This window comes from Macrobrachium nipponense, chromosome 18, assembly GCF_015104395.2.
Source record: "Macrobrachium nipponense isolate FS-2020 chromosome 18, ASM1510439v2, whole genome shotgun sequence".
In the NCBI taxonomy this organism is placed as follows: domain Eukaryota; kingdom Metazoa; phylum Arthropoda; class Malacostraca; order Decapoda; family Palaemonidae; genus Macrobrachium; species Macrobrachium nipponense.
In genome coordinates, this window is record NC_087211.1 from 73,991,344 (window position 1) to 74,000,295 (window position 8,952).

General features: G+C 37.9%; 1 long non-coding RNA gene across 1 annotated transcript in view; it reads left to right on the forward strand.

Moving 5' to 3' along the window:
• The first annotated feature begins 5,693 nt into the window (after nt 1-5,693).
• LOC135196841 (uncharacterized) overlaps nt 5,694-8,952 on the forward strand; it is a 3,747-nt gene continuing 488 nt past the window's right edge. The window contains exons 1-2 of the long non-coding RNA XR_010310485.1: nt 5,694-5,964; nt 7,166-7,283. This is a non-coding gene — a long non-coding RNA (uncharacterized LOC135196841). The remainder of the gene's footprint in view (nt 5,965-7,165; nt 7,284-8,952) is intronic.

The window sequence follows — 8,952 nt, forward strand, 5'->3', positions numbered from 1 at the left end:
GGAAAGTTGAATGCAATGTTGCCAAGAGAGAGAAGTGGAAGGCTGAATGCCAATGTTGCCGAAGAGAGAGAATTGGAAAGGTGCTGAATGCCCAACGTTGCCGAAGAGAGAGAAGTGGAAAGGCTGAATGCCAACGTTGCGAAGCGAGAGAAATGGAAAGCTGAATGCCAACGTCGCCGATGCGAGAGAAGTGGAAAGGTTGAATGCCAATGTTGCCGAAGAGAGAAGAAGTGGAAAGGCTGAATGCCAACGTTGCCGACGCGAGAGAAGTGGAAATGCTGAATGCCAACGTTGCCGACGCGAGAGAAGTGGAAAGGCTGAATGCCAACGTTGCCGAAGAGAGAGAAGTGGAAAGGCTGAATACCAACGTTGCCGAAGAGAGAGAAGTGGAAAGGCTGAATGCCAACGTTGCCGAAGAGAGAGAAGTGGAAAGGCTGAATGCCAACGTTGCCGAAGAGAGAGAAGTGGAAAGGCTGAATGCCAACGTTGCCGATGCGAGAGAACTGGAGAGGCCGAATAGCAATGTTGAGATGTTTAGCGTGAGAAGATCCGTCCAAGAAGACGATGATGATAATGATGAAATGATTAGGGATGATAGGGGACTTGCCTAAGATGATGAAGATGATGATGAAACGATTAGGGGTGGGAGGGCACTCGCATAATGATGATGACGATGATGTTGATGATGATGAAATGATCAAGGCGGGGGGAGGGAACCCGCCCAAGTAGTTATAATTTCTAAAAGATGTAATTTCAGTAGAAGATGTAATTATTCGCTAAAGGAAATGTAATTCCTTTATGAGTCCTACTAATTTTGATTTCAATAAAGGTGATGCATTCATTTGTCGCGTCTCATTTCATGCCAGTAATATAAATCGCCTGCAGAGTTTACGTTTGTTTAAATAGGCGCAATTCTACTAAAGCACGTTCCAAATATATGAAAATATATAAACAATAAATTAATATAATATATATATATATAAATACTATATATACGTATATATATTATATATACCACATACGTATGTATACATGAATATTTATATATCTATATTAATATACATATAAATCCAGAAATAAATAACTATGTAAATAAATATAAATATATTCATACATTATATATATATATATATATATATATATATATATATATATATATATATTATATATGTATATATATAATTTCTTTTCACTTTTCATTTGGATCTTCGGCTTAGTAGTAACAGGCGAATCCAAAAAGTGTGAGAGAAATCGAGGAGTTAAGAGGGCTTTCTGGTTATTAAAATCACACGCACACATACATAATATACATATTAATATATACTTTAAGATAAGATGGAAAGTATGTAAAAAGACAAACTGTAAACTCTTCAAGAGGACCAACCATCAGAGATATATTAGAAGACTGACAAGGCTGCATCAGGTCGGTCGACGGGAAGGTGAGTTGAATTGAATGTAGAATTGAGGCCAAATGCCAAACACTGGGATATATGAGGTCATTCAGCGCTGAAATGGAAATTGGCGGTAAAAGATATGAAAGGTGTAACAGGAGGAAAACCTCAAAGCAGTTGCACTATGAATCAATTGTTGGGTGGAAAGTAAGATGGAAGAAAGAGAATATGAATGGAGGTAGAGTAAAAGGAATGAAAGGGGGCTGCAGCCAGGGGCCAAAGACACGTTGCAAAGAACCTTAAAGTAATGTCTACAGTGCCCCGTCTGAGGTCGGAGTGTATGGATGGCTCAAGAGAGTTAGAGGGGAATAGAGGCAGACTGCTTGTTTGAAGGGAACAGAAGAAGCTTAATGAGTAAATGACTCGGTTGCATTTTCCCGAAATGTAACCGAGTATTGAGACCTTTCCCTAAAATAAGTGGGACGCCATATCTCGAAAACTAACGATAGAATTTTCTTGAAAATAATCTCATTATGTCTCCCACACCCGAATTACTGCACATATGCTATCCTAAGCTAACGGAGCTGGTGCAATACTAGCACAACGCCTCAGTGGCGTGGTTGGTATGGTGCTGGCGTGCCACCTCGGAGGCCGCGAGTTCGATTCTCGGGCATTCCACTGAGGGGTGAGAGATGTGTATTTCTGGTGATAGAAGTTCACTCTCGAGGTGGTTCGGAAGTCACGTAAAGCCGTTGGTACCATTGCTGAATAACCACTGGTTCCATGCAACGTAAAAACACCACACAAACAAACAAAGCAATACTAGCACGCATCTCAGGAATTTGCTACTTGTTCATGGCCAAAAGTTGCTGGTTAGATGCCCCGCCAAACGTCTCAACGTCCTAATTCTGGATTTCGTGTTTGCATTTCGTGGTGTGCTCTCTGATGTTCGAGAACTCAGGAGACGAGAGTATAGTTTGTTGCCCGTTCTGTCACTGACCGCAATATATGGCTGTCAATCCGGATCTTGAGTAACCGTAGTGTGGATCCGATAGAGTCCTCGATGACATAGGGAACGGGTAACCTTATAAAACACACCAGAGGCCAACAGGGGACGCACACGGTCTTTAAAACTGATCAGGCGACCTATGGCTAAAGGGTTTGTTGGGGGTAACGTTCACTTTTAAAGCTGGAACATGACTATACTCTGTTTTTTTCCGTCTGTCCACCCGCCTGTGGTGTTTGCGTATGGTAACACTGCGTCCCGGGCTTTAGATAGCTACACTATGCGTAAGTTTTAGGTAAATAAAAGGATATCTGGGTGTACATTTGCAACTGAAAAGTGTCTTAATAATTTACTGTATGCGAATTACACCGTTAATATTCGATATAGGATATTGTTGAGTGTAACCTGAATGTAACTATCCAAAGCCCGGGACGCAGTGTTACCATACGCAAACACCACAGGCGGGTGGACAGATGGGAAAAAAACCGAGTATAGATTTGAGTTTGCTGAGGTCTTTGAATAATGAGTTGCAACGATTGAATTGCAAACTGGCGGAGAAAGGTGTCTTTAGAACATCAGGTACACACTTTAGATCTATAGAGTCAATTTGATGGATAGCAGTTACTGATAAAATACTGTTGGAGGTATGTGATATCCTAGCGTAATGCCTTTCCGGTGGAGGTCAAGGAATAAGCTCGACGAAGCAAGGTCATTATGGAATTCCGCTTAAAATCATGACAACAATGACTATTGGGACTGGTGCCAATCCGGTGAAGGCTTTCATTTTATACACTGATGTGTGAAGTCCTTCCTGGTGGCGTGTGGCAAGAATGTCCAAGGAAGGAAGCCGGTTCCCGAGTTCGCGCTCTGCATTAAATTTGATGTTGGGATGATATCTTCCGGAGTCAAAACTTGTTCTAAAAAAGAGCGAAGGTATCCTCAACGTACCTTTTGGAAGATAACAGAAGTTAACTGGGTTGCAGGTGTCGAGCGTCTGCTCTTCCAGCGAATAAAGGGCAAAGTGGAGAACCCATGGCCATGCCATCGATTTGGCTGTGAGCATTTCCATGAAAAGGAAAGACGGTGTCCAGCACTGCTAGGTCTGACGATTTTTAAACATCAGATTGATCAAATCCATCCAAAACAGTACGTATCATTATAAGGAAAAAGTTTATCTATGATAACTTGAATGGTTTGGTTAACAGGCACGTTATTAAAAAGAGATGTCACATCAAAACTTAAGGCATACATACACACACAAACACACACACACGTATATATATATATATATATATATATATATATATATATGTGTGTATACATGTGTGAATGTAAGCATGTATATATATGTATATTATATATATACATATATATAAGTATATACATATATCACATACATATATAGTTGAATCTTTACTTGACTCATAGCTAATTTGAAGTAGTACATTGACTGAAACCTCAAAGATATCATGTTATAGGACAAGGAAGAATTAAGGAAATCCCTGCTATTCATTCACATTACCTTAAAGAATGTCTGTTTATATCTTTCTCTTACATACTTCTAATTCCTCACCCATGTATGAACTGGGGAAATCAGGGGCAGTCTCTTTGGATCTGACTCAGTCAACCAGCACTTCATTTCCTTCCGATATATTCTTAACTGATGGTATTGTTTGAGGTGATTATTTTTAATTATCTCAGGCTTATTCTCTTTTTCTTAGCTCTTTTAGGACTTATTTTTTTAAATATATTTTTTCTTTATATGGATCATTTCCTTTTTTCAGTTTGAAAGGGATCTGTTATAAATTTGTAACTTCGTGATTATTGTCAGTATCATTATCACCTTCCTGGGAGTTTATCAACAAGAAGAATCTGTATAGGGCTAATTGCATGTCAGGGGCTGACAAGGGTTTGTAGGGCATAGCTGGATGACGGAAAGACTCCAACGGAATTGGTGGTCAAGTTGATAGAGGTGGCTATAAGCGTGACAGGGTTAGATATACTGCTCAGGAGAAATGCTGGGTTAGTAATGATGACTGACTTGATATGAGAATTGAATGGAATGGAATATAAAATGAGGCCAAAGGCCAAGTGCTGGGACCTGTGAGGTCATTCAATGCTAAACAGGGAATTAAGAGTAAGAAGGTTACATAAGTGCAACGGGAGGAAAACCTCACAGTTGCCCCATGAAACAATTATCAGGACAGGGTGGAAAGAAAGATGGAAGAAAGAGAACATGAAAGGAGGGATAGTAAAAGGAATGGAAAGGGCTGCAGCTTGGGGCTGAGGGAGACGCTTGGAAGAACCTTAAGTGATGCCTACAGTCAACATGCGAGGTGCACTGATGGCGTTATTCCCTACTGGGATATGAGGACAAAGTTGAGATTGAGATGGTATGAGCATGAGGTAAGAATGAGGGAGTAGGACGGAGTGAAGGGCAGAAGGTCTAGAAGGAAGCAAAGGATTAGGTGGTGTGGTGAAGTGAGGGAGGATTTGGAGAAGGTTCAACGGAGGGAAATCCTATCGACAGAAATGGTTGGAGAAGACTCATTGGGGCAACCAACCCTAAGCTTAGCCTAGGGATTGCAGTGGCAAAAGAAGTGGAAAAGAAGCTATGACTCAGTATACCAGGGAAGATATTTCATAAAATTTTGACTGAGAAAGTAGGACAGATGAAGGAGAGATTGCTGAGGGGAAGAATGGTGGTGATCATTTTGATGGTATGCATCACAGATATGACGACCATTCTGGCGACGAGTATCTCTAAGGCAAAGTGAGGCATATTCACCACTCAGCTTATTAGAAAGATGGTGACAATAATGATTATTATAACAATGGCAAACCCGGCGATGATTATTTTTTTCATGACGAAAATCGCCGAAACCAAACTTGAATGGCCACATACTTCAGTCTCTTATACCGACCTGGTCAATGAACTTATAGAACGCTATGCTATAAAAAAAAGTATAAATTAACATCTCATTGAAGAGACTACATTCGTCAAACATGGGTTTGAAGGTGAAAATCGAGTTGCTATCAATAGATATGCAAAAACATACCTTTCATGTTACATGTCAATAGATATGCAAATCATACCTTTCATGTTGTCACATGTCAATATGTTACAGGAAACACGAGCAAGTACTCGTTAGAGTAAGAGAACCAATCATGGACACATTCGCAAATGGACATCTCCATATTGAAATAATCATCGGTCTAAGCCCTCGCGGCGGTCACTGATCTCCGTTCTTTTCTGTTATTTAAGCTTCTGCCTCCACCTAACTAGCATCAGAAAAGGAGTTGATCTTCTGGCATAAGGGTTCTCCTTATTAGGTTGAGGCTTAGTCCAAGTATCAACTCTTCCGGTCAATTCCTAGTAATAACTCTTCAGATCAGTTCTAAGCACTAGCTTTTACAAGAACCAACTCTTCCTCTGAAAGTTCCAAGTAATAGCTCTGTTGGTCAGTCTCGATGACTGACTTATAAATCCTCCAAGTCCAAGATCTTCTTATAAGAACCAACTCTTCCCTGTGCCGATTTCTCTTAAAGTTCTAAGCACAACTCTTGGTAAGTCCCAAGTCATATTTTCTCAAAACACTAAACTCTCTTTTATCAATTCCAAGTCATAAATCTTACAAAAAACAACTTTTCCTCGTATTATCTGGAATCTCTGATAATTTAGGAAAATCTATGAACGCACTATCAGTAACTGCTCTGCATCAGTTAACTCTGAATACAATGCCAAGGCGTCGCCCTCTAATTATAAAAACAGAAAACTTGATGCATCCAAACTTTTCTGCAAATTGGCCACCAATTTAAGTTTCTTCGGTCATGCTACTACATCTCCCTCACCGGTAAACGGTTTCAGCATTTCACTTGTCACCTTGGACGCCATATAATGTCTAGATAGCTTGCAATCTCCTATCTTATTACGATGAAAGAACTGCCACACAATTAACTTCACAACTTTAACTTCTCTGAAAGTTCCAAAACTAACTCTTCCGGTCGTTCCAAGCACCAAGTCTTATGATCATTTTGACAAGTAACCCTAAAGAAACAAATGATAAATTACAGCACTCAGTGATTAGTGGCTCAGTTTGATATTAACACTGTTGAGAAAGGGTTTAATCTACACAGAATTACCATTAGAAGATCTAGAAATTGATCTGTAGTTATGATATGAATTCAGTATCATACCCCTGCAAGACTCCATTCTGCTATCAGTAGCCCAGATTTTAACAAGATATGCACTAATTCGCATAAAATCTTCAGAAAAATGGGTAACTCCATGAGAAATAGTGAATTATGATTTATTTTACAACACTGTTATCTCATAGTGTTCCTTTGTAATTTTGCCTTAGCCTAAGGTTATTAAGAATAGGTAAGATTATAGATGATATCAAGATGAAAGGAGTAATTATATGTAGCTTTTAGGATAGTGTGAAAGGTGAGCACTACTGGAATTTTTCCTAAATCCTGCATTATTTTGTGATTTTTCTTCATGCTAAGTAAGTAGTACTGAATTATTAAAGCGTGTACTTGCACAGACATCACATTATGATATAACCTCCCAGTCATTTACTGTAAAATCAAATAAATTATCCTAGAACAGTTACTGCAACTCATGAACCAGTACAAATATTTCTCTAGAAGCATTTGGCAACCCTTACCCCCGAGGGCTGAGGTCTGTGTTGAAGCTCGAGCGGTTTTAAAACTCTTGGCAGCCTGATTTAAGGAAAACTAACTTGAGAAATATCTTTTATTTCAGGGTCTAGAACGCTTCTAGGAATTTCTTGTTTATCATGGAAGGAAAACTGCTGTTTGTGGCCTTAATTGTAGTTGCTTTTATTTCCACAACTGCTGCTATGTCACCGTTCAGGAATCATGTAAGTTGCTATATCTATTCATGTTTAAACTTACCTTCTCTTATCTTCCATCACCTTATTAAGCATAAAAGAGAATGGTAACAAGGCGTGATCCGACTTCCAGCATACTCGGGATGCGTGCAAGATTTTCCCCTCACTCAGAAGTTGTAGAGATTATATGCCTAACTTTTAACATGAAGTAAAACGTGCTAAAATCTACAGCCAAGTAGAGACTTGTTTCACCAACGAAAATTAAAATAAATATGTTATATTTGATTAAAAATCATATTTCTGTACTGTTTAACTTGCACATTATTTATTTTTCACATTTTCATTCTAATAAATAAATTATAAATAGCCTATCCTAAAATTCCTATATTTTTAACTCAACACGAAACAAGTTTTTCACACCTTTTTAGGCTCTTCCATAGACCTTCCCTATTCCCCAAAAACAACAACAAAGAAGTTAGTAGGCCTATTCCCCGAGTAGGCGAAAATACGTAAGATTTAATTTTTCAAAAACACACAAACACCCATATATATATATATATATATATATATATATATATATATATATATATATATATATATATATATATATTTACAGCATTCAGCAATGTCCAACAAACACATCAAAAAGGGCCATATTTATTAATAAGAGTCGTTTCGCACATTATCTATGTGCATCCTCAATCTGTAAGAACAACATAGAATACGTTAAAGTTGAAAAAAATTCATTTTTTATATATAAAAAAAAGTTGAGAAAAAAAATTATTTACAAAAATTAAAATTAATACACATTAAAAGGTATATAGTAAAAAAGGAACCAGTTCTCACCAAACCATCCAAAGGCGAAGTAGAAAAACGAATGACCAAAACTTGACACCAACGTACGACTTCAGTTATGCAAGATAAAGAGGAGAAGCGGAAACGTTAGAATTCAAAGAAGGAACAAGCCATTTGATATATAAGGACTCAAGGGTAGTTGGGTAATTGCTATGGCTTGTTCCACCAGTAATAGAGACGTGCTTTTTATCAATTTTGCATATGGAGGCATGATTCTTTATATTAGAAAATTCTGGTTTACTTAATTTTTGACCCGTTGGATCAAGCCGTAGGTTACTGCAGATGAGATACTGTAGCCATGTGGGATACAGCTTTAGAACGGGTCAAAAATTAAGTAAACCAGAATTTTCTAATATAAAGAGTCACGCCTCCATATGCAAAATTGAAATAAATAAAAAGCACTTCTCTATAATTGGTGGAACAAACCATAGCAATTACCTAAGTACCCTTGAGTCCTTATACATCAAACGGCTTGTTCCTTCTTTGAATTAACGTTTCCGCTTCTCCTCTTTATCTTGCATAACTGAAGTCGTAGGTTGGTGTCAAGTTTTGGTCATTCGTTCTTCTCCTTCTCCTTTGGATGGTTTGTGAGAACTGGTTCCTCTTTTACTATATACATTTTAATTTGTATTAATTTTAATTTTTGTAAATAATTTTTTTTCTCAACTATTTTTTATAAAAAAAAATGAATTTCTTTAAAACTTTAACGTATTTTATATTGTTCTTACAGATTAAGGATGCACATAGATAATGTGTGAAACGTCTCTTATTAATAAATATGGCCCTTTTTGATGTGTTTGTTGGACCCTGCTGAATGCTGTTTTATATCTTCTCCTGGAATCCT